Source organism: Erythrolamprus reginae, chromosome 5 (assembly GCF_031021105.1).
Source record: "Erythrolamprus reginae isolate rEryReg1 chromosome 5, rEryReg1.hap1, whole genome shotgun sequence".
In the NCBI taxonomy this organism is placed as follows: domain Eukaryota; kingdom Metazoa; phylum Chordata; class Lepidosauria; order Squamata; family Dipsadidae; genus Erythrolamprus; species Erythrolamprus reginae.
The window spans coordinates 13,037,676-13,065,132 of NC_091954.1; positions in this window are offsets into that span (position 1 = coordinate 13,037,676).

Below are 27,457 nucleotides of genomic sequence, written 5' to 3' on the forward strand. Positions count from 1 at the left end.
ATAATATTTTCTCACGTTGCTTTTGATCTTTCCCCCAACTAACTTCAGATTGTGTCCCCTTGTTCTTGTGTTCACTTTCCTATTAAAAACACTTCCCTTCTGAAACTTATTTAACCCTTTGATATATTTAAATGTTTCGATCATGTCCCCCCTTTTCCTTCTGTCCTCCAGACTATACAGATTGAGTTCATGAAGTCTTTCCTGATACGTTTTATGCTTAAGACCTTCCACCATTCTTGTAGCCCGTCTTTGGACCTGTTCAATTTTGTCAATATCTTTTTGTAGGTGAGGTCTCCAGAACTGAACACAGTATTCCAAGTGTGGTCTCACCAGCGCTCTATACAAGGGGATCACAATCTCCCTCTTCCTGCTTGTTATACCTCTAGCTATGCAGCCAAGCATCCTACTTGCTTTTCCTACCACCCAACCACACTGCTCACCCATTTTGAGACTGTCAGAGTCTTATGGATTTCAACTTCTAGAGTTCCTCAGCCAGCTTTGGAAGTTGAAGTCTACAAGTCTTAAAGCTGCCAAGGTTATAGACCCCTGATCTAGATGTTGGAACTAGGATTTTTTACTGGGTTCTCATCACGATGTTTAACAGATATTATTGTGACCATCCAGGATCAGCTGAAAATGTTTAAAATTAGTAATAATCACAAGGAAACAATTATATGAGAAGTCACTCCCATTTGGAAAGATGCAACAAAAGTATTTATCCCTCCAGAGAAGGTATACATTTGCAGGAACTGGGCATGGCTAGTTTAATGAAAAGAAGGACCAGGGGGGACATGATAGCAGTGTTTCGATATCTATTGGGTTGCCACAAAGAAGAGGGAGTCAGGCTGTTCTCCAAAGCATCTGAGGGTAGAACAAGAAGCAATGGGTGGAAACTAAACAAGGAGAGAAGTAACTTAGAACTAAGGAGAGATTTCCTTACAGTTAGAATGGTTGATCAGTTGAACAGCTTGCCTCCAGAAGTTATGAATGCTCCAACACTGGAAGTTTTAAAGCAAATTAGATGTTGGATAACCATTTGTCTGCATTGGTTACCGATCAGTTTCCGGTCACAATTCAAAGTGTTGGTTATGACCTATAAAGCCCTTCATGGCATCGGGCCAGAATATCTCCGGGACCGTCTTCTGCCACACGAATCCCAGCAACCGGTTAAGTCCCATAGAGTTGGCCTTCTCCGAGTCCCGTTGACTAAACAATGTCGTCTGGCGGGACCCAGGGGAAGAGCCTTCTCTGTGGCGGCCCTGACTCTCTGGAACCAGCTCCACCCAGAGATCAGAATTGCCCCATCCTCCTTGCCTTTCGCAAGCTCCTTAAAACCCACCTCTGTCCTCAGGCTTGGGGGAATTGAGATATTCCTTTCCTCCCAGGCCTATACAAGTTATGCATGGTATGTTTGTGTGTATGTTATTTTTTTAATAAGGGTTTTTAAAGTGACTTTTAATTATTAGATTTGTAATATATTGTTTCTATTATTGTTGTGAGCCGCCCCGAGTCTGCGGAGAGGGGCGGCATACAAATCTAATAAATAATAATAAATAATAAAAATAATTTGTCTGAAGTAGTATAGGTTTCCCTGTCTAAGTAGGGGGTTGGACTACAAGACCTCCAAAACCCCTTACAACTTTGTTGTTGTTATTGTTGTTGTTGGTGGTGGTGGTATTGTTGTTGTTGTTATTGTTGTTGTTTTTGTTGTTGTTTTTGTTGTTGTTGTTATTATTATTATTATTATTATTATTATTATTATTATTATTCTGCTGCACGAATCCCAGCGACCGATTAGGTCCCACAGGGTGGGCCTTCTCCGGGTCCCGTCAACTAAACAATGTTGTTTGGCGGGCCCCAGGGGAAGAGCCTTCTTTGTGGCGGCCCCGACTCTCTGGAACCAGCTCCCTCCAGAGATTAGAACTGCCCCCAACCTCCTTGCCTTTCGTAAACTCCTTAAAACCCACCTTTGTTGTCAGGCCTGGGGGAACTGAGATATCTCCCCTGGGCCTATGCAATTTATGTATGGTATGTTTGTATGTATGTCTGTTTAATAATGGGTTTTTTAAAATATTTTAAATTGTAAATTATTAGATTTGTTATGAACTGTTTTATTGTATTGTGAGGTGCCCCAAGTCTATGGAGAGGGGCGGCATACAAATATAATAATAATAATAATAATAATAATAATAATAATAATAATATTATTATTATTATTATTATTATTATTATTATTATACATTCAGAAGAGCCCTTACCAGGTGAGACCAAGATCTCATCGAACGTTCTACTGCTCACCAGAACAACCTCTGTGGGGTTTGATCAGCTCATGTTTCTCAACAGATGATCTGCGGAGGCTCTCAGTCCATAGCAGGACGATAATATTTAGCCATGTGACAAGTCACTACTACCCAACATCAATCATCTAATCCCCCTTGGAAGCCATCTAAAGTGGTGGCCACCCACACCACTTTGCCACTTGAGCCTCTTGCGTAACCGGAATGGTATGTTTGCACACACAGACCGGTTCACAAAACATTGGCTGCAAATCAGGGCTGGCCTGATGCAAAGTTTCAAATATTCTGTTTCCTCTTTGTAAATTTTCAAGGGTTTAGTTGGCTGGATATTATATTATATTATATTATATTATATTATATTATATTATATTATATTATATTATATTATATTATATTATATTATATTATATTATATTATATTATATTATATTATATTATATTATATTATATTATATTATATTATATTATATTATATTATATTATATTATATTATATTATACTATACTATACTATACTATACTATACTATACTATACTATACTATACTATACTATACTATACTATACTATACTATACTATACTATACTATATTTATTTATTTATTTTATTTATTTATTTATTTATCAGATTTGTATGCCGCCCCTCTCCGCAGACTCGGGGCGGCTCACAGCAATAATAATACAATGTAACAAATCTAATATTTAATTAATTTATAAAACCCCAATTTAGAAACCAATCATACATACTAGCATACCATACATAAATTTTATAAGCCTAGGGGGAGGGAAAATGTCAATTCCCCATGCCTGACGACAGAGGTGGGTTTTAAGGAGTTTGCGAAAGGCCAGGAGGATGGGGGCAATTCTGATCTCTGGGGGGAGCTGGTTCCAGAGAGTCGGAGCTGCCACAGAGAAGGCTCTTCCCCTGGGTCCCGCCAAACGACATTGTTTAGTTGACGGGACCCGGAGAAGGCCAACTCTGTGGGACCTAACTGGTTGCTGGGATTCGTGCAGCAAAAGGCGGTCCCGGAGATATTCTGATCCGGTGCCATGAAGGGCTTTATAGGTCATAACCAACACTTTGAATTGTGACCGGAAACTGATCGGAAACCAATGCAGACTGTGGAGTGTTGGTGTGACATGGGCATATTTAGGAAAGCCCATGATTGCTCTCGCAGCTGCATTCTGCACGATCTGAAGTTTCCGAACACTTTTCAAAGGTAGCCCCATGTAGACAGCATTACAGTAGTCGAGCCTCGAGGTGATGAGGGCATGAGTGACTGTGAGCAGTGACTCCCGGTCCAAATACAGCTGCAACTGGTGCACCAGGCGAACCTGGGCAAACGCCCCCCTCGCCACAGCTGAAAGATGTTTCTCTAATGTGAGCTGTGGATCGAGGAGGACGCCCAAGTTGCGAACCCTCTCTGAGGGGGTTAATGATTCCCCCCCCCAGGGTAATGGAAGGACAGATGGAATATATTATTATTATACTATACTATACTATACTATACTATACTATACTATACTATACTATACTATACTATACTATACTATACTATACTATACTATACTATGTTATATTATTATATGCTGCTCACTCCAAAACAGACTCAGAGTGGCTAACGGCAATCATAAATACAACAAATATAGAATATGTTATTCTATTTTTATTTGATGTCATTTTTGGTCACTTTTCAATGTCTTTGTCATTCCTCTCTCATTTTCCTCTTTATATTAGTTTTTATTTTAATGTTTGTTTATGAAATATAATAAAAATATATGTATGTTTGTTTGTTTGTTTGATTGATTGATTGATTGATTGATTGATTGGTTGGTTGGTTGGTTGGTTGTTTGATTACCATATTTTTCAGAGTATAAGACAGCTCTGCCAGACAAAACGTTGTTTGGATCCTACTGAGCAATTGATAACATCTTGAATAAAAGGTAATGGTTCAGTTTCGGATAATCATGGTTTTGCAGTGCTATTTTAGTATGAGTTCAAATGTGATTTAGGAACTGAAACTGCCTCCGTTACTGTTGTGGTCTTTATTGGAAAATGAGCAGAGAATACAATCCTGTTCTTCTTCTCAGGCTCTGAGCAACTTCTAGTTACTATTAAATATATAATATTAATCTGCTCTCAGACACCCACGGCCAAAGCATTTTTTCATTTTCTCTCTAGTAGTAGAGTCAAAAAAAGTGTTAGAAAAATACATGCATGAAAAATGCATTCATTCATATGATTGCCAGGCATGAAGTTCAAATTGAAGGTAATTTTACTTTTCAATTGTTAACACTTGTTCTTTCGAGCTCTCTGGTAGAATCCTCCCAAAAATTCACAGATACAATTTCAGACACACACACGTCTGAAAATTCAAACCAATGTTCTTTATACCGAAAATTCACTGAAACTAAGCCCTCTTTTGGTATAGCAAAGAGCACTTGTCTCCAAACAAACTGGTAATTTGTACAAGTCCCTTATCAGTTCAGTGACACATAGCTTGCAGCTGTGAGGCAATTCACAGTCCTTCTTCTTTCACAAAGTGAAACACACTTTGCCCTGGTTTAGTTTCAAAGCGGGGGGAAATCAGCACACAAAAAGTCAAAGTCAGTAAAGCAGTCACGAAACACAAAGATCAGATAATCCTCCACAATGGCCAAACCCACAGGCTGCTATTTATAGCAGCCTCACTAATGACCACAGCCCCACCCAACCACAGGTGGCCTCATTTTCTTTGATAATAATCTCTCAGTTGTTGTTGCCTATGCATCGCTCTCCGCATGCGTGGCTGTATCATTAACTCTTGTTCTGAATCCAAGGAGGAGCTAGATAATTGATCTCCTTCTGAGCTGTCTGCCACACTCTCCTCCTCCCTGTCACTCATGTCTTCTTGGTCATGTCTTCATCATCAGATTCCACCGGGGGCAAAACAGGCCTGCAGCATGTGGATGTCTCCCCCACATCCACAGTCCTTGAGGCAGGAGCTGGGCTAGAGCTAACCACAACAACACTTTTCACACCTGATGGATATGTCTCAGCACACTTAAGTCATATGATTAAGATTTGCTATTCATTTGGTTTAGATACCTCAAACTAGAATGACATTTTTGTTGCATGATTCTTTATGTACAAGAACAGTCAAAAAGGTATTATATTTCTGTCTATATTTAACTTTGTACAGAAATATAGAGATATTTTTGTGCTGAAATTAGATTCAAGTAACAATTGAAATCAACTTGTCAATTTTTTCAATTTGTGTAAATATGAATGTATAGGAATTATATTTCCAAACTTTGAACCGGAGGAATCAGCAAATGTATGATACTTTACTGACTAGGCCAATATTTAGAAAGATATTTAGTATATTCCATTGTTAGTTGGCATTTATAGCCAAAGAAACATGCAGACAAATGTAGCCTTCTGTTAAAAGGAAGCCTTCTGTGAACATAATATAATAATTGGGAGCAAATATCTCCGAGACCGCCTTCTGCCGCACGAATCCCAGTGACCGATTAGGTCCCACAGAGTGGGCCTCCTCCGGGTCCCATCAACTAAACAATGTCGGTTGGTGGGCCCCAGGGGGAGAGCCTTCTCTGTGGCGGCACCGACTCTCTGGAACCAACTCCCCCCGGAGATCAGAACTGCCCCTACTCTTCCTGCCTTCCGCAAACTCCTCAAAACCCACCTTTGCCGTCAGGCATGGGGAAACTAAACATCTCCCCTGGGCACGTTGAATTTATATATGGTATGCTTGTGTGTATGTATTATAGTATATGGGTTTTTTTAAATTTTTCAATATTTTAATTAATTGGATTATGTATTGGATTGCTTTTCACTTGTTGTGAGCCGCCCCGAGTCTTCGGAGAGGGGCGGCATACAAATCCAAATAATAAATAAATAAATTAAATAAATATCTTTTAAATATATTATTTCCACTCATAAATTAGTTTGGTTAACAAGTATGATATAAACAAGCTTAACATGGTTTCTTCCCTTGCACATTGGTTGATCTAAGTTTGCCTATTTGTAGTCTTTGCTCTCGCAGCTGCATTCTGCACGATCTGAAGTTTCCGAACACTCTTCAAAGGTAGCCCCATGTAGAGAGCGTTACAGTAGTCGAGCCTCGAGGTGATGAGGGCATGAGTGACTGTGAGCAGTGAGTCCCGGTCCAGGTAGGGGCCACAACTGGTGCACCAGGCGAACCTGGGCAAACGCCCCCCTCGCCACAGCTGAAAGATCCCTCTCACCTTCTTCCTTTAGCAGCGATTGTCCTCCTCTTCTTCCTCCTCCCACCCAAATTCTGAGCTTTTATTTTATTTACTTCCCACCGATGACCTGGGTTTCTGCCAAGATTATGTGAAGGGTGGAGGAAATGTGGCTGAGATTCAATTACAGCAGTCCCTCGCTATACCGCGCTTCACCTACTGCGGCTTCACTTCATCGCGGGTTTTCAAGAAATATTAATGAGAAAAATCATTCGCGGATCTTCGCTGGTTTGCGGGTTTCTGAGGAAGTCGATCAGCAGATTTAAACAGCCCGCCAAACTCGATCGGCAGGTTTTTTTAAAAAAATATATCTAAAATTGTAAATACTGTATTTAAATACTGTATCTAAAATAAATACTGTGTGGGAAGGGTTTATAAACACTTAAAACAATGAAAACTTACCAAACAATTACAATATAAATACTTAAATAAGTACTATCAGTCGATAAATTCCCCATCGCGGATTTCACCTATCGCGGCCGGGTCTGGAACGTAACACCAGCGATAGGTGAGGGACTACTGTATTCATTCTAAACGTAGGCTGCATCTTGTATTATATGAGGGTCGCCCAGAAAGTAACGCACCACATTTTTTTTCTTAGCCTACAGTAATAGTATGAATGCAAAACTTTAGATATACATTACTTGATTTGTCAGGAGTGCATGTGTAAATTTTGTGTTTCCTCAAACAGATAGCATAGCTGCAGCAGTGTTTTGAAATGGCGTCTGTAAGTGATGTACGTTACAAGCAGTGTATCGTCATTGAATTTCTAACTGCAGAGAAAGAAACTGTTAAGAACATTCACAAATGTTTGTGTACACTTTATGGAGAATCTTCAGTCGACAGAAGTACGGTTAGTCGCTCGGCACAGAGGGTGAGGCCATTGGAGGTGATTCGCACAGTGTAGAAATGGCTTCGTGACCAGAACAAGGAGTGGTACCAACAGGGCATACACGCCCTTGTGTCTCGCTGGAGGAAGGCCATAGAATGGGACAGAGATTATGTGAAAAAATTGGGAGTGTAGGAGAAACATCATTCTTTCTTCTGTGTAAGTTTCATTGTGTTCAATAAACAATTGTTGAAGAAAAACATGTGGTGCATTACTTTCTGGGCGACCCTCGTATATTGCATGAAATGAGATACTTTGGGTGTGAAACCTCTCTTATTTTTCTCCCTTCTTTCTCCTTTGCACGAAAACAATAAACACATAATCCAGCTGCAAACAAAGTTAAAGAGAAGGAACAAATGAAAAGCCACCCATAAGAAGATTACAAAGCATCCAGGGAGCTATATATAGGCAGCTTCCTTTCAGCGGACTAAGCGATTATCAAATCTGAGGCGGCATCTCTGCAGACTTGCAGAGCCTGGGAAAGAGGTATTGAAGGGAGGCAGGGTCCAAAGGCTTAGAAAGCTGGGCATGGGAGGGAGGGAGGGAGAAGAACCACCGTAATTCCATGGATTGGCTTAACCTGGCCAAGAGGCTTTGGCTTGGAGAGCTCAGCTTGAAAGGTGAAAGATGACCGTCCCTTTAATACCCTCGACCAGAGGCTGGTTTCTCTTACCTTCCCTACAATTTGGAAGTAGGCCCGTTGCATCGGAAATTTGTACAGAGGGTTAGTTGCCATTCACTTTCGAGCAATGCTGATTGGGGATCTGGTTCGGGGGTGGGTTCCTCCCAGTTTGGACCAGGTTCACTCGAACCATTAGTTACCCTCTGGTTACGTAATATTGGCGTCATGGATCCGATTCTCTCTGTGCTGGTCCATCCATGCCGCCATCTTTCTTGTAATATTTGGTGATATTTTTTTTTCATTCAAGGGGACACAATCTGAAGTTAGTTGGGGAAAAGATCAAAAGCAACATGAGAAAATATTATTTTACTGAAAGAGTAGTAGATCCTTGGAACAAACTTCCAGCAGACGTGGTTGGTAAATCCACAGTAACTGAATTTAAACATGCCTGGGATAAACATAGATCCATCCTAAGATAAAATACAGGAAATAGTATAAGGGCAGACTAGATGGATCATGAGGTCTTTTTCTGCTGTCAGTCTTCTATGTTTCTATGTTTTTATACGACTTCTCTCTTCCTGTGAAAAAGCCCTCCCACCTGCCCGCGGGTGAATACCAACCTTTACTTAATAATAATAATAATAATAATAACAACAACAACAACAACAACAACAACAACGCTGGGCACAGTGCCAAAGGATCTCAGCGGACATTTGAAAACCATCGGAATTGACAAAATCTCCATCTGTCAATTGCAAAAGGCCGCTTTACTGGGATCGGCAAACATAATTTGCCGCTACATCACACAGTCCTAGGTGCTTGGGAAGCGCCCGACTGGTGATGAAATACGAAATCCTGCATAGTGATCTCGTTTGCTGTGTTGTATTAACATAATAATAATAATAATAATAATAATAATAATAATAATTATTATTATTATTATTATTATTATTATTATTATTATTATTATTATTATTATTATTTATATTTGTATGCTGCCCCAAGTCTTCGGAGAGGGGTGGCATACAAATATAAATAATAATAATAATAATAATAATAATAATAATAATAATAATGATAATAATAATAATAATAATTATTATTATTATTATCATCATCATCATCATCATCATCATCATCATCTCCAAAGACTAGGGGCGGCATCCGAAGCACAGCTGAAACCCAGGGTGGTGCAGTGGTGAGAGTGCAGCTAACTGCTAGCTATAGTTCAGCAGTTCGAATCTCACCACTGGCTCAAGGTCGACTCAGCCTTCCATCCTTCCGAGGTGGGTAAAATGAGGACACAGGTTATTGGGGGCAATATGGCTGATTCTGGAAACCGCTTAGAGACCGCTGTAAAAGCACTATGAAGCGGTATATAAGTCTAAAATGCTATTACTCCTCAGCTGTGTTTCGGCCTGAAACCACCTTGTGAGCAAAGTCAAATCGCTGGAAGGCACATGTGCGCACGCAGTGAGTTGCGCAAAACACCACGATGCGCACCAGTAGCAAAGGTTAGTGGAACCCACCCCTGGAGGCAGCATGGCAAGCTGGCCATCACTACCAGTTCATTGAATAGGGCCAAATTTCTGCCACCAGCTTGCACGAACTGGTAGCAACCCACCACTGTACTCTTTGTTGTAAGTCAGGAATGGGTTTAGTGGGAGAAGTATACCATGCAGCTGAGATATGGTTCAAAATAAGAGCATGCAGGCATGGCATGATCAATAGCGCAAGTCCCCAAGAGCCCACTTTATTCAAGCAGGAAGTCAGGGCTCTTTTCAGCCCTTGTATTTTCTGCAGCTTTGGAATTTCCTCGTAAAACTCATCTCATTTGGCGCTCCAGAATTTGCATTCTGTCCTTGGCGGGGTGGGGTTGGAATCCTTTGGAACACCAAGAGGAGTTGCACCCACCAGTAGTAGCCACTCACAGGGTTCCAGGTGCATTCTGGATATATAATGAGGCAACCACAACTTTAAGCTTCCTAATTAAGGCCCTTGAGTGCACAGAAATGGCTAACATGACTTTGGAACTAAATCTGAATTTTACAAAATATGGGAAAGTTGGTACAAATGGCTCAAACAGAAAAAATACATTAAAAAAACCTAACGGAAAAATGAAGCTAGACACTTCTTCTTTTCTTACCCAAACATAATGAAAATATAGAAACACTGCACCATAAATCGATGGAGCATAAAATCCCTAAAAACGAACTCGTACCTTCCTCAGAAATACCCAAAATGAATACAAATATAGTACAGTGATCCCTCGATTTTCGCGGGTTCAAACTTCGCGAAACGCTATACCACGGTTTTTCAAAAAATATTAATTAAAAAATACTCCGCGGTTTTTTTTCTATACCACGGTTTTTCCCACCCGATGACATCATACGTCATCACCAAGAGTCACTTCTCTCTCTCTTTCTCTTTCTTTCCTGTCATTCTCTGCTTCAACCATTTTCTCATTTCTCTTTTTTCTCTCTTTTTCTATCATTTTTCTCTCTCTCTCTACCTTCCACTCTCCCCCTCTTGCTCTCTCTCTCTTTCTCCCTCTCCCACTCTGTGAGAACACCTGCCCCCACCTCTCCTGCAGCCCCCTCGCTGATAGCTGGGACGAAAGTGCTCTCAGCTAAGGGACTGTGAGAGGGGCGAGGCAGGCATTCTGAAAGCGCTCAGAGCGGCTACCGGCCGAATGAGGAGGATGAGAAGCCGTAGCCGCCAGCGCTGCTGCAGGAGGACCTGTGTCCGAAGAAAGCCGGTGAGAGGGGTGGATCGGGCGGGCGGTAGCGGCGAGGGGGCCGGAGGCGCTGGGGGGCGGGGGCAGCCGACATTCAAAGCAATCTTTGCCGGCCTCCGCACTTTCGTCGCTCCCTGCCCTAATTTCAAGCCCGGCTCCTTGGCTTGCCTTGAAAAAGGGTGCGTGGGGGTAGTTTTTGGCTGTCCATAGCCAAAAATGGTGTTTTTACTTCCGCACCGCTACTTCGCGGAAAATAGACTTTCGCGGGAGGTCTTGGAACGTAACCCCCGCGAAAATCAAGGGAACACTGTATACAGAACTAAAGAAAATAAATACACAATTCCACATACTAGACATAAATACCTAATGTCAGGTTGCTTGATAGTGATAATCAACAATATGGTAGACAACTCTTTACTATTGAAACTTGTTGTGGTTCAGCCTGAGGCTGCTCAGGGACCGGCTGTGTCTCTGCTCGCTCCATGCCCGGAGGAGGATGACAGCGAAGAGGAGGGGGCTGAACAGTCGGACAGGGGAGAGGAAAATCAGGAATGGGATGAAGGAGAACAGCATGAGAGCCCCGGGGGGGGGGCTCTCCCCAGCCAGTAGTTTGGAGTCATTAGGTGATGAAGCTCAAGCCGTCATTGACATGCGACAGAGACGGTCAGATCAAAGAAAGGAGCAATTAAAGAAGTATTATCAACACTGAATTAGGAACAGCTGGGTTTGAGTGTGGTCCTCCTTAGCAGGGTTTAAAAGGCAGGCAAGCCCTTGAAGCCATGTGGAGTGTTATCACTTTGGAGTTGCGTTATCCTGTCTTGTTTCTCGGCATCTCTGTTCCTGGCTTGTGGCCCAGCAGCTTTGGAAGACCTGTGGGAGGGGTAGGTCTGCTATCTACAGCCTCGGCTTGGCAGCAAGAATTCTGTATTGCTGCATGGACTTTTGCCTTCGTGGATATATCTGAAGATACAGCATTTTCCTGTTTGTAAGGACATTTTCTGTTACCTGTGTTTTTCTTGAATTTTATAAAATTGCCTTTGCCTTTTACCAGTGTGTCTGGCTTCTCTTTTTGGGTTGGTAATGGCTTCTGGAGTGACCCAGACAGAACAAAACTGAACGTTTTATATGCTTTAAATTGATTTGTCTGTCTATTTTTCCTCCTTTCTTTTTTTCTTTGTATGCTTTGGTTGTTTTGACTGTTTTTATATGTGGAAATTTAATGAAGATTATTTTAAAAAATAAAATAAAAAAGGCAACCAGGAGCAAAGCTAGAACTTACGTGACCTGAATGGACAGCCCAAAATGCTCCCCAGGATTATCAACAACTTAGACAGGAGTGGATTCCTATTACTGTTGCTACCGATGCGCTCTGCGCATACCGTGTTTCCCCGATAGTAAGGCAGTGTCTTACTATCATTTTACCCCCAAAAGCCCCACTGTGTCTTACTTTGGGGGTATGTCTTACATTGTCCCGGGCACCGGGGCCGGCTCGTCTTCGGGCGCGGGGAGCTGCCGGAAAGGAGGCGGGCGAAGGAGGGCGCCTGACCGTGCCACTCACCTTTCCGCTCGCCTCGGAGCCGATCGGCCTCGCTGGCCACTTGCAGCTGAGCCTCGGCAGGGGAAGAGGCGGTGGCGCCGCGGCGAGCAAAGGCGAGGGGCGCGCGGGGAGCTTGGAAGCAATGTCATCGCCCCCCCCCCCCGCAATAGTATTTGTCTAGTTTTTTCCCCCTTTAATTCCTTTTATACTACCGTGTTTCCCCGAAAGTAAGACATATGTCTTACTTTCGGGGTATGGCTTATATAAGCCGACCCCCCTGAAACCCCCCATATGTCTTACAATCGGGGGGGTCTTACTATCGGGGAAACACGGTAGCTTCGGTTAGCTTGCATGCACGTGCCTGCATCCCAGTGTGTTTTTGCTTCTGCGCATGCTCAGGAAGAAAATCTTGTGAGAGGACGCATGTGTGAAATTTCGGCAATTTTTTTGCTTCTGCACATGTGCAGAAGCAAAAAGCCGCCGAAATCTCTCTCGCGCGCGCGCACGTCACCTCACAATATTTTATTTATTTATTTATTTATTTATTTATTTATTACTTAGATTTGTATGCCGCCCCTCTCCTCTACTTCCTGCACATGCGCAGAAGCAAAAAGCCACCGAAATCTCTCTCTCTCTCTCGTCACCTCACAATATTTTACTTCCTGCACATGCGCAGAAGCAAAAAGCCGCCAAAATCTCTCTCTCATCTCTCACGTCACCTCACAATATTTTACTTCCTGCACATGCGCAGAAGCAAAAAGCCACCAAAATCTCTCTCTTGTGCATGTTACCTCACAATATTTTACTTCCTGCACATGTGCAGAAGCAAAAAGCCGCCAAAATCTCTCTCTTGTGCATGTTACCTCACAATATTTTACTTCCTGCACATGCGCAGAAGCAAAAAGCCGCCAAAATCTCTCTCTCTCTCTCGTCACCTCACAATATTTTACTTCCTGCACATGCGCAGAAGCAAAAAGCCGCCAAAATCTCTCTCGCGCGCGCGCGCGTCACCTCACAATAATTTACTTCCTGCACATGCGCAGAAGCAAAAAGCCGCCAAAATCTCTCTCTTGTGCATGTTACCTTGTGGATGCTGTCAAAGTCTCTAGTGAGGGCTATGTCCTCAAAAGCGGCTAAGTGCAACCCAGCCGTGTGGGGTCACCCACGAAAGCGAATCCTAGAAAGAAAAACCTGGACACATTCTCTCTCTGGGTGAAGTGACATGGTGTAGAGCCATGTACCCCTTTTTATTTAGGAACATAAGGAAATGGGGTATAATTACATATACATGTCAAATGATACATCCAACAACACAACTTCAAACGTATCTTTTGAGTTCTTCCTTTTCCCATAGATATCAAGAAAGGATTTCCTTGAAAACTCTTCCCAAGAGCAGATGTTCCTCACACCTAATTTCTCTGAAGTCTTCTGTCTTATCTTGCTAATCTTCCTTAATCACCCTGTCGGGCTGTTGTATGCTTCAGGCAATGTAAATTCCCCCCTTTGATCCTATAACGTCCTGTCTGGAGTGGTGAAAACTTTGTTTATTGTGAGATGTTTATTTGAGCCCTTTTGTTTCCCTGTTGTAATTGCCAGGAATGCAGATTAGGCGAGTTTAGTGCCTTTCCTGTCCTGGGTTATAGAATCAGGGTAAGAGTATTTTTTATGCTAGAGGTCCAGATATATAATTATAATTATAATCCTGTTCTAACATTTATGCTATACTGCAGCATTACCTCACAATATTTTGCTTTCTGCACATGTGCAGAAGCAAATGTTTTTATCCCTGTTGTTAGCCGCCCTGAGTTCACGGAGAGGGGCAGCATACAAATCCAATAAATAAATAAAAATAAATAATAAATAAATACACGCTGGGCCATGCGCACGCAAGATAACTGAAGCTGTGCGTGCCGCACAGCGATCGCTACTGGCGTGGCGTCCTTTACCGTACCAGTACCAACCCGCTACTGAACTCAGAATTAACCGCACACAGCAAAATCCTTGCAGAGAAAAAGCGCCTGAGAAAATGGAAGTGGCCTAAAACACCTGATGACCTCCACTGTAGGCAGAGCATTGAGTTCACCCTGTGGCTGCTCCAGATTGGCCTTTAAAAGGAAGAGTTAGTTACTGGACACGGAGACAAAATGTCCCTCCAGCCGGCTGAGGAATGATATATAGATAGAGATATATAGATAGCAGGAACTGATATAGAACTAGGAATCAAATCGCAGTGGAGAATTTCTGTCTGGAGGGAATAAATCATCTATCGTAGCAGCCAGCAAACTTGGTGGGCTATTAGGATAAAAGGGGCTCCAAATGCATTTCTTGAAATGCAACCTATTGCTAATTTACAAGATGCAATGATAAAAGAAGCAGCTGAAAGAAACTGCATTAATTAACAGCTTTTTAAATGCATATAAGAAATTTGAATAATTGTTTTTTATCCAGATGTCAAAAGCACAGGACTGGACGGATTATGAATACCCAATTCAAACATTTTATTATTGTATGGTATTTTAAGTTTGGTGGTATATCATGTTGAACATGTGATTGCTGTGGAGCAAAAATAAAACAACTTATTCCTGAGAATCCCCTCCTGGTGAAAAATGGCTTCCCCCACCCACCCCAGAGGTCTTCCAGAGGCTGAAAATGCCCTCAAAGAGCCTCCGCACTGGCTGAAAATCAAATGGCCAGTTGATTTTGCTAAGCAATGCCCTGCAATGCCCGTGGATTTATATGATCGTGGCCCCATATCTGAGTAGGAACCACTTCAGCTGCAGAACCTAGAAAGCCTAGAACTACGTCACCTAAAACACGATTTGAGTATTGCCCACAAGATCATATGCTGCAACGTCCTACCAGTCAATGACTACTTCAGCTTCAACCGCAACAACACAAGAGCATGCAACAGATTCAAACTTAATACGAACCGCTTCAAACTTGACTGTAAAAAATATGATTTCAACAATAGAGTTATTGAAGCACGGAACTCTTTACCGGACTCAATTGTGTCAACCCCTAACCCCCAACACTTCTCCCTTAGACTCTCCACGATTGACCTCTCCAGGTTCCTAAGAGGCCAGTAAGGGGCGTACAGAAGTGCACTGATGTGCCTTTCGTCCCCTGTCCAATTGTCTTTCCTTTCTTTCTCCTATCTTATATACTCTCTTCCATTCATATATCCTCTCCTCTAAGTCCACTTTCATCCTCTTTTATATTATCACGTCTATTTTTCTTCCTATGTATTTGTGTATTGGACAAATAAATAAATAAATAAATAAATAAAATAAATAAAAATAGGTTTTGCAAGCTCCAGGAGACGGTAGTTTCCCAGCTGAGCACCCGAAGGAGGCCAGGGGATTGCTGGTGCTAATCCTGCCTTCGGGATTTGCCTTCCCTGCCAAACAGCCTCTCCTCTCAGCAATCAAGGATTAATTGGGATCATCCCCATCCTTAAAAGGCAGCAGAGCTAATCTAGGGACATCTGGAACCGTGTCTGCAAACTGCCCAAGGAGCTACTGATACAGTTCTACAGAGGAATCACTGAGTCTGTCATCTGCACCTCTATCACTGTCTGATTTGGTGCTGCAACCCAACAGGACCGACACAGACTTCAGAGGAGAATCAGAACTGCAGAAAAAACAATTGCTGCCAACCTGCCTTCCATTGAGGACCCGTATACTGCACGAGAAATTGAGTATCATATTCTACCCACTGCCTGAAACCAACTTTCCCTGTGACACTAAAGCTCGTTTTGTCCTTCCTTTTGTAGCCTGGCCAGGAATTCTCTTCTTTTCCTTTGGCTTTTCTGCAGCGTTAGCAAAGCATCCTATCTATCCAGCCGTCCATTCATTGGATGTTGAGGTTTGCAAAGGAAAAGAGTCTTGGAGATAGGGCTTCCTTACAGAGGCCGTTCTACCCCAATATCCCCTCTGTTAATCATTTAAAGGGCACCGTTGTTTTTTATGGGGTTAAATGGAGCATTACAGCACAAACAAGCTGCTGATCCAGTTCTACAGAGGAATCACTGAGTCTGTCATCTGCACCTCTATAACTGTCTGTAATTGGTTCTGCAACCCAACAAGACCGACACAGACGTCAGAGGACAATCAGAACTGCAGAAAAAACAATTGCTGCCAACCTGCCTTCCATTGAGGACCTGTATACTGCACGAGTCAAAAGGAGGGCAGTGAAAATATGTACTGACCCCTCACATCCTAGACACAAATTGTTTCAACTCCTTCCCTCAAAACGTCGCTACAGAGCACTGCACACCAAGACAACTAGACACAAGAACAGTTTTTTTCCCTAAACGCCGATCACTCTGCTAAACAAATAATTCCCTCAACACTGTCAGACTTTTTACTAAGTCTACACTTCTATTTCTACTAGTTTTTTCTCATCATTCCAATCATCCTTTTCCTCCCACTTAGGACTGTATATCTGAACTTGTTGCTTATATCCTAAGATTTTTATTAATATTAATTGTTTCTTCATTGCTTATTTGACCTCTATGACAATCATTAAGTGCTGTACCACATGATTCTTGACAAATGTATCTTTTTTCTTTTATGTACACTGAGAGCATGTGCCCCAGAAACAAACTCCTTGTGTGTCCAATCACACTTGGCCAATAAAGAATTCTATTCTATTCTATTCTATTCATCTGCAGGGCCACTGAGTGGAAGATCTCGGGGCTGGCTGGATCACCTTTCCCCCAGGCTCTTTTATATTTTGTTTTATGTTTGGTATGAATGTGTTGTTTGGTTTTTTAAATAACGATAGGGTTTTATATGTTTTTTAATATTAGATTTGTTCTACTATAATATTGTTTTTATTGTTGTTGTGAGCCGCCCCAAGTATTCCGAGAGGGGTGGCATACAAATCTAATTAATAATAATAATAACAATAACAATAACAATAACTACAACTACAACTACAACTACAACTACAACTACAACTATAACTATAACTATAATTATAATTATAATATATTATAATTATATATATTATAATTATAATTATAATTATAATATATTATAATTATATATATTATAATTATAATTATATATATTATATATATTATAATTATAATTATAATTATATAATTATTATAATTATTATAATTATTATCATCATCATCATCATCATCATCATCATCATCATCATCATCATGGGGGCATCTTGGCCAAGGAACTGGCAATACATAAAGATCCCCGATCTGTCAATGACTGCAGTGGAAAGGAAGCTCCAGGCAGGGTTATAAGCAGCACGGCAAGTTTTCCACCTAGTGGAAGTTTAAGAAGCTTAAGGCTTCCGCCTGCTCCAATCTCAAAGCTCTGTGAGACCCACAGCCTGCAAAGAAGAGACAGGACTTTGGGACATGACCTCCACCCTAACTCAGAAAGAGGCCGAATAGGTGCAGGTGGACAGGCGATGGCCCTCTGTAATTTTTTCAGCCTCCTGATAAAAACATGGAATCCAGGAAGTGATCACCTTGGCGTCCTTAGCAACCTGCCGGTATACGTGATGCCAAAGCTCCGCCCCCAGAATCTCTTCGTGGGAGGGATTCCCCAGCTCCTTCAAAGGAAGGTCTTTTCACGTAAAAATAAACATTGTTATTTTTATGAAAAAGGACGCTGCAGCGGCGCTGCAAGCAAAGGGCGGTCCTTTCACGTAAAAATAAACATGTTTATTTTTACGAGGTGGTCCCCGCTGGGGTTTTGAAGTCACGGAGATGTCACTTCCTGGCTTTCGGTGCGGAGGCTGGGGGAGTGGGGGCGGGGGATTCCCCTCTGCCAGCCTCTGCCCCCCTCCCCTTTGACATCGGAAGAAGGATGTGCGCGCTCTGTGTGTGTGGGGAGCATTTCTCCATTGGGAAAGTAAGACAGTGGCCCTACATGGCATTGGGCCAGAATATATCCGGAACCACCTTCTACCGCACGAATCCCAGCGGCCGATAAGGTCCCACAGAGTTGGCCTTCTCCGGGTCCCATCGACCAAACAATATCGTTTGGCAGGCCCCATGGGAAGAGCCTTCTCTGTGGTGGCCCCAGCCCTCTGAAATCAACTCCCCCCAGTGATTAGAATGGCCCCCACCCTCCTTGTCTTTCACAAATTACTCAAGACCCACCTTTATCGCCAGGCATGGGGGAGTTATGATATTCCTTCCCCCTAGGCCATTACAAGTTATGCATGGTATGTTTGTGTGTATGTTTGGTTTTATAATAAGGGTTTTTAGTTGTTTTATTAATTGGATTGTTACATGCTGTTTTTTTATCATTGTTGTTAGACGCCCCAAGTCTACAGAGAGGGGCGGCATACAAATCCAATTAAGTAAGTAAGTAAGTAAGTAAGTAAGTAAGTAAGTAAGTAAGTAAGTAAGTTTCTCGGCGGGGACCACCTCGGCAGCGGCTTTAATGCACCAAGAAACTTGCAACCATCTTACTTTCCCAACGGAGAAATGCTCCCCACACACACCGCGTGCACCCATCCTCCTTCCAACGTCAAAGGGAAGGGGGGCAGTGGCAGACAGAGGGGAATCCCCCGCCCCCACTCCCCCAACCTCCCCACGATGGGATTCCGGAGGCGGGGCTTTGACGTCACTGAGATGTCACTTCCTGGCCAGCCGAGGCGACTGAACACCGAACGTGACCCCGAACTTTGCCCGAAGTTTCAAAAAATTTCAGGTTCGTGTTCGGCATACCGAACACTGCAAAATTCAGTACGGACCTGAATTGTGCGAGTTTGGTTCGCCCATCACTACACACCAACAATCAAAGTCCCTCTTTGTTACACAACAGTCAGCTGAATTGCTGGCAGGATTGTTGGGGAAATTGCTTCAAGGGTCAGGAACTTTTGTTTTGTGGCCATTCCTGCATTTTGACCTATGTTTAGGGATTGCTGGCTTAATTAGACTAGTAATTGAAGAACACTCAAGGAAGTGGGGGGAGTGTTCCTTGAATTATAACCAGCTGTCTTGTAATTGACTGACTTCATGGCTGAAGAAATCCCATGGGAGGCTGGCCAAGGGAGAGGATTAATCTCGGAGCCCTGGAGGCAAATTTCTTGCATGTAAGATGGACTCTGCTCCACCCTTGGAATGGGGCTCTGGTGCAAAACTCTGGTGCAGGACTCTGGGCTCTGGCCATGCAGGCTATGCCAGTGGTCTTACTTAGTGATGGGCGAACCCAACTGTGTTCGGGTTTGGCACGTTCGGCCGAATTTTATGCAAAATTCGGCCGAACCCGAACTTGAACCCTAACGGAAAGTCCCTCCCACGAAGAGATTCCGGGGATGGAGCTTTGACGTCACCAGCAGGTTACTAAGGACGCCAAGGTGATCACTTCCTGGATTCCATGGAATCCAGGAAGTGATCACCTTGGCATCCTTAGCAACCTGCCGGTTACGTCAAAGCTCCGAACGCCGAATGCGACCCTGAACTTTGCCCGAAGTTTGAAAAAAAATTGGGTTCGTGTCCAGCATACCGAACACAACAAAATTCAGTACGGACCTGAATTATGAGGGTTCGGTTTGCCCCTCACTAGTCTTACTTCAAAAGCAAGGTTCCACATTTAGGCAAGAAAAACAAAATGCACAGGTACAGTATATGTGGTGCCTTGTTCAATTGTGGTAACTGTGAGTGGGATCTTGGTGTAATCATGGACCAAGTGTGCAGCAGCTGCCAAAAAGCCAACACAGTTCAAGGCTGTATTAACAGAGGGATAGAATCAAGATCACGTGAAGTGTTAATATCACTTTATAAGGCCTTGGTAAGGCCACACTTGGAATACTGCATTCAGTTTTGGTCGCCACAATGCACAAAGGATGTTGAGACTCTAGAAAGAGTGCAGAACAGACCGACAAAGATGATTAGGGGACTGGAGGCTAAAACATATGAAGAACAGTTGCAGGAACTGGGCATGGCTGGTTTAATGAAAAGAAGGACCAGGGGAGACCTGTTAGCAGTGTTCCAATATCTCAGGGGCTGCCACAAAGAAGAAGGAGTCAACCTATTCTCCAAGGCACCTGAGGATAGGACAAGAAGCAATGGGTGGAAGCTAAAAAAAGCATAAAACGTATCAGGAAAGACTCAATGAACTCAATCTGTATAGTCTGGAGGACAGAAGGAAAAGGGGGGACATGATCAAAACATTTAAATATGTTAAAGGGTTAAATAAGGTTCAGGAGGGAAGTGTTTTTAACAGGAAAGTGAACACAAGAACAAGGGGACACAATCTGAAGATAGTTGGGGGAAAGATCAAAAGCAACGTGAGAAAATATTATTTTACTGAAAGAGTAGTAGATCCTTGGAACAAACTTCCAGCAGATGTGGTTGGTAAATTCACAGTACTGTAACTGAATTTAAACATGCCTGGGGTAAACATATATCCATCCTAAGATAAAATACAGAAAATAGTATAAGGGCAGACTAGATGGACCAGGAGGTCTTTTTCTGCCGTCAGACTTCTATGTTTCCAAAAAAGGGGTGAAGTAACTTAGAACTAAGGAGAAGATTTCTGACAGTTAGAACAATTAATCAGTGGAACAGATTGCCTCCAGAAGTTGTGAATCCTTCAACACTGGAAGTTTTTAAGAAGATGTTGGATAACCATTTGTCTCAAGCAGTGTAGGGTTTCCTGCCTAAGTAGGGGGTTGAACTAGAAGACCTCCAAGGTCCCTTCTAACTCCATTGTTGTTAATATTGTTATTAAGTCTTGCCAAGGTTGGAGACTCTTGGGCTATGGGATTCCTTCCTTGGAGAAGTTGAGCATCATATTCTACCCACTACCTGAAACCAACTTTCCCTGTGACACTAATGCTCGTTTTGTCCTTCCTTTTGTAGCCTGGCCAGGAGTTCTCTTCTTTCCCTTTGGCTTTTCTGCGGCGTTAGCAAAGCATCCTATCGGGCAGTAGGAAAAGCAAGTAGGATGCTTGGCTGCATAGCTAGAGGTATAACAAGCAGGAAGAGGGAGATTGTGATCCCCTTATATAGAGCGCTGGTGAGACCACATTTGGAATACTGTGTTCAGTTCTGGAGACCTCACCTACAAAAAGATATTGACAAAATTGAACGGGTCCAAAGATGGGCTACAAGAATGGTGGAAGGTCTTAAGTATAAAACGTATCAGGAAAGACTGAATGAACTCAATCTGTATAGTCTGGAGGACAGAAGGAAAAGGAGGGACATGATCGAAACATTTAAATATGCTAAAGGTTAAATAAGGTTCAGGAGGGAAGTGTTTTTAATAGGAAAGTGAACACAAGAACAAGGGGACACAATCTGAAGTTAGTTGGGGGAAAGATCAAAAGCAACATGAGAAAATTTTATTTTACTGAAAGAGTAGTAGATCCTTGGAACAAACTTCCAGCAGACGTGGTAGATAAATCCACAGTAACTGAATTTAAACATGCCTGGGATAAACATATATCCATTGTAAGATAAAATACAGGAAATAGTATGGGGGCGGGCAGTCTAGATGGACCATGAGGTCTTTCTCTGCCGTCAGTCTTCTATGTTTCTATGTTTCTATCTATCCAGCCGTTCTTTCATTGGATGTTGAGGTTTGCAAAGGAAAAAAGTCTTGGAGATAGGGCTTCCTTACAGAGGCCATTCTGTCCCAATATCCCCTCTGTTAATCATTTAAAGGGCACCGTTGTTTTTTATGGGGTTAAATGGAGCATTACAGCACAAACCCCAGTGACATTTGAGATGTAAAGGTAGTTTTAACGTCAATACAATATATTTTTTTCAAAAGCACCATAAATATTGAGAATTCTTGCTTTGTTATTTGTTTTGGATGTGGAAATCAGAGACACCTGGCAACTTCAAATATCAACCAAGAAATGCTCTACCCTCCACATCGGCAAAACGAATCCAAACCGCACATACGAACTGAATAAACAATCTCTCACTGCTAACCCACACTCAGTAAAAGACCTTGGAATACTAATATCGAATGACCTAAGTGCTAAAGCCCACTGCAACAATATCGTCAAAAAAGCTTCTAGAGTTGTTAACCTGATCCTACGCAGCTTCTGCTCAGGCAATATCACACTACTCACAAGAGCCTACAAAACTTTTTCCAGACCCATCCTGGACTACTGCTCATCTGTCTGGAACCCATACCACATCTCAGACATCAACACCCTTGAAAATGTCCAAAGATATTTCACCAGAAGAGCCCTTCACTCCTCCACTCGAAACAGAATACCCTATGAAAATAGACTACCAATCCTGGGTCTAGAAAGCCTAGAACTACGGCGCCTAAAACACGATTTGAGTATTGCCCACAAGATCATATGCTGCAACGTCCTACCGGTCAATGACTACTTCAGCCTAAAACACGATTTGAGTATTGCCCACAAGATCATATGCTGCAACATCCTACCGGTCAATTACTACTTCAGCTTCAACCGCAATAACACAAGAGCACGCAACAGATTCAAACTTAATACGAACCACTCCAAACTTGACTGTAAAAAATATGATTTGAACAATCGAATTATCAAAGCGTGGAACTCATTACCAGACTCAATTGTGTCAATCCCTAACCCCCAACATTTCTCCCTTAGACTCTCCACAATTGACCTCTCCAGGTTCCTAAGAGGCTAGTAAGGGGCGTAAATAAGTGCACTGGTGTGCCTTTTGTCCCCTGTCCAATTGTCTTTCCTGTCTCTCACTGATATGATATATTCTCTTCCTTTCATATATCCTCTCCTGTAAGTTTACTTTTACCCTTATATATACAGTGATCCCTTGATTATCGCGAGGGTTCCGTTCCAAGACCCCTCGCAATAATTGATTTTTCGCGATGTAGGGTTGCGGAAGTAAAAACACCATCTGCGCATGCGCGCCCCTTTTTCATGGCCGCGCATGCGCAGATGGTGGAGTTTGCGTGGGCGGCGGGGAAGACCCAGGGAAGGTTCCTTCGGCCGCCCAGCAGCTGATCTGCTCGGCAGCGCAGCGAGGAGCCGAATCGGGGTTTCCCCTTTGCGTGGGCGGCGGGGAAACCCCGATATTCGTCTGCTCGCTGCTGCTGTGCTGCCGAGCAGATCAGCTGCTGGGCGGCCGCCGCAGCAGCGAGCAGACGAAGATCGGGGTTTCCCCGCCGCCCACGCAAAGGGGAAATCCCGATTCGGCTCCTCGCTGCGCTGCCGAGCAGATCAGCTGCTGGGCAGCCGAAGGAACCTTCCCTGGGTCTTCCTCGCTGATGCCCCCGCTCGCCCGCCCGCCGCCCGCCGCCCGCCAGCAAGAGGGGGAGAGATAGAGAAAGAGAGAGAAGGAAAGAAAGAGATGAGAGAGGGAGGAAGAGAGTGTGAGAGAGGAAGAAGCAAGATAGAGAAAGAGAGAGAGAAAGAAAGATGAGAAAGGAAGGAAGAGAGTGACGTCATCGGGTGGGGAAAAATCGCGATATAGCGTTTCGCGAAGAACGAGATCGCGAAAATCGAGGGATCACTGTATTACCACATGTCTATTTTTCTTCTTATGTATTTGTGTATTGGACAAATGAATAAAATAAAAATAAATAAAATAAAAAATAGTTCCTGACATTTGGGGAGGAAACAAGAAACCACTCCTGGTAAGATTCCATTCTGTGCAAAAGTAAAAATTGGGGGGGGGGCATAAAGCTATTACTGCACCCCAACTTTCCGGAGCCCCTAAAACCTGGGGAGAGGCCAAAACAGCCAAAAAGAAGACCATAAATCAGCTGGCCAGCTCACGCACGCACGGTGGAGTTGACATAGGGCAATGCCTTGCTTACCCTCATATATGGCTCCGTGTGCCCCCAGTGGCATGGTTGCCGTAGGTTCACCATCAATGTCCTAGACTGAGCCCCTCTTCTGGGGGGACCTTTCTAAGAATTCGTCTCTGTGTTGTGACCCCCACCCTCTGCCAGCAGGTGGCAGAGTACTTGCACGATCAGTGAAGGGAAAGTACAAAGAAGGATGTTTAGCTACATGCAAGAATTTGAGAATAAACCTGGAACGCCCTGCATTAACCAACCCGTGTGTTTACATTAAATATGGTTTCAGGGTTGTAAGATAAGAATAATTCAACACATGTTTCCAACCACATTTATTGGAAATATCAAAGAAGATTTTAAAAGGTTGATTGTCCTCCGAGTCCTCGGAGAGGGGCGGGATATAAATTCAAATGATGATGATGATGATGATGATGATGATGATGATGATGATGACAAGAAGAAGAAGAAGAAGAAGAAGAAGAAGAAGAAGAAGAAGAAGAAGAAGAAGAAGAAGGATGACAACAACAACAACAACAGGAAGAAGAAGATGGAGGAGGAGGAGGAGGAGGACAACAACAACAACAACAACAGGAAGAGGAGGAAGAAGAAGAAGGAGGAGGAGGAGACGGAGAAGGAGAAGAAGAAGGATGACGACAACAACAACAACAACAATAACAATGCTGGGATAATAAAATGATATTCCCTAATAGGTCAGCTTGAGGTTCTTAATAAGGTTTCATCTGATTGACGAATTGATTCCTGGTTTATTTAAGTGGGTTTTATGCAGTGTCGAATTCCACTTACCGCTGCTAATGGTGCGCTTCCCATAGAACCCTGTGACCCTGGAGCACATGCACATGCGTCCGAGCGAGATTTTGCTTCTGCACATGCTCACAGAGCAAGAACTTGCAAGGGGACACGTGCACGTGAGAGATTTGGGCAAAACCTCACACACACAGGTGTTCCCTCTGCATGCACAGAAGCAAAATCTCACTCAGATGGCATACACTTGCATCGGGGACATGGAGCTGCGCGCATAGCTCGATTTTCCCTACCAGAGCTATAACGTGACCTGTACCCATCACAGTGGTACCTCTACCTAAGAAAGCCTCTACTTACGAACTTTTCTAGATAACAACCGGGTGTTCAAGATATTTTTGCCTCTTCTCAAGAACCATTTTCTACTTACAAACCTGAGCCTCTGAAACTGTAACCGGAAAAGGCAGGGAAAAGCCTCCGTGGGGCCTCTCTAGGAATCTCCTGGGAGGAAACAGGACCGGAAAAGGTGGGGAGAAGCCTCCATGGGGCCTCTCTAGGACTCTCCTGGGAGGAAACAGGGCCGGAAAAGGTAGGGAAAAGCCTCCGTGGGGCCTCTCTAGGAATCTCCTGGGAGGAAACAGGGCCGGAAAAGGCTGGGAAAAGCCTCCGTGGGGCCTCTCTAAGAATCTCCTGGGAGGAAACACGGCTGGAAAAGGTAGGGAAAAGCCTCCATGGGGTCTCTCTAGGAATCTCCTGGAAGGAAACAGGGCCAGAAAAGGTAGGGAAAAGCCTCCGTGGGGCCTCTCTAAGAATCTCCTGGGAGGAAACAGGGCCGGAAAAGGTAGGGAAAAGCCTCCGTGGGGCCTCTCTAGGAATCTCCTGGGAGGAAACAGGGCCAGAAAAGGTAGGGAAAAGCCTCCGTGGGGCCTCTCTAAGAATCTCCTGGGAGGAAACAGGGCCGGAAAAGGTAGGGAAAAGCCTCCATGGGGCCTCTCTAGGAATCTCCTGGGAGGAAACAGGGCCGGGAAAGGTAGGGAAAAGCCTCCGTGGGGCCTCTCTAGGAATCTCCTGGGAGGAAACAGGGCCAGAAAAGGTGGGGAGAAGCCTCCGGGGGACCTCTTTAGGAAACTCCTGGGAGAAAACAGGGCCGGAAAAGGTGGGGAGAAGCTTCAATGGGGCCTCTCTAAGAATCTCCTGGGAGGAAACAGGGCTGGAAAAGACAGGGAGAAGCTCGGAATCTCTTGGGAGGAAACAGGGCCTCCACCCTCCCTGTGGTTTCCCCAATCGCACACATTATTTGCTTTTACATTGATTCTTATGGGAAAAATTGCTTCTTCTTACACACTTTTCTACTTAAGAACCTGGTCACGGAACGAATTAAGTCCCTAAGTAGAGGCACCACTGTACTGATTTTATGAATACCCACCTCGCAGCTAGGCAGCCTATCTTTAACATATTTCTATGCCATCTAGCGTACCCAGATACACAGTGGTTTATGGCTAAGCCCTAAAACATTTATAATGAAATAATTTAAATGTCAACAGTGGAAAAGTTAGTTCAAATAATAAAATCTACACAGGAGATAATAAAATAACATAACATGAAGGTGATGAGATATGTTAACCAAAAAGTATTACAATACAATGACTGTGGTAGTGGAATAGAATGAAAATCCAGAATGTATCAATATATCAGGAACTTTAGATTAATCTCAGGTTCTTCTACTGTAATAGAAAGGCTCTTTGCTCCCTCCCTCTGCCTGGATGGACACGTGATTTTTGTTTGCTCTCTGTTTTCCAGGCTCTTTCAATATAAGAGAGAAACTGATCAATACCACTTTGTAGAGTAAAGCTTTAATGCTTAGTCCGGCTGCTTTTTATATGTATCATAACATCTTTTGCCCTTGCCTCTGTTCTGCCGGACTCTCTGGTAGGAGCCTCCCAAAAATTCAAAGGTACAAATTTCAGACACACTCACGTTTGAAAATTCAAAACAATGTTCTTTATCACAAAATTCAAAATAAACTAAGCACCCTTTTTTTATTGCAAAGAGCACTCGTCCCAAAACAACCTGGTAGTTTGTACAAGTCCCTTACCAGTTCGTAAGTACTTAGCTTGCAGCTGTGAAGAAAGTCACAGCCCTTCTTCTTCCACGAAGTGAAACACACTTTGCTCTGCTTTGGTTTCAAAGTGGTGAAAAGTCAACAAACAAAGGCCGGAGTCAGCAAGACATTTATGAAACACAACGATCAGATAATTCTCCACAATGGCCAAACCCACATGCTGCTATTTATAGCAGCAGCACTAGTTACAGCAGCCCCACCCAACCACAGGTGGCCTCATTTTCTCTTGTAATAATCCTTTAGTTGTTGCTTCCTATGCATCACTCTACGCATGCATGGATGTGTCATTAATTCTTGTTCGGAAGCCAGAGATGATACAGATGATTGATCTCCTCCTGGGCTGTCTGCCAAACTCTCCTCCTCCCTGTCACTCAGGCCTTTTTGGTCAGAGGAGATTTCGTCGGCAGATTCCACTGGGAGCAAAACAGGCCTGCAGCATGTGGATGTCTCCCCCACATCCACCTGCACATTCCTTGGGGCAGG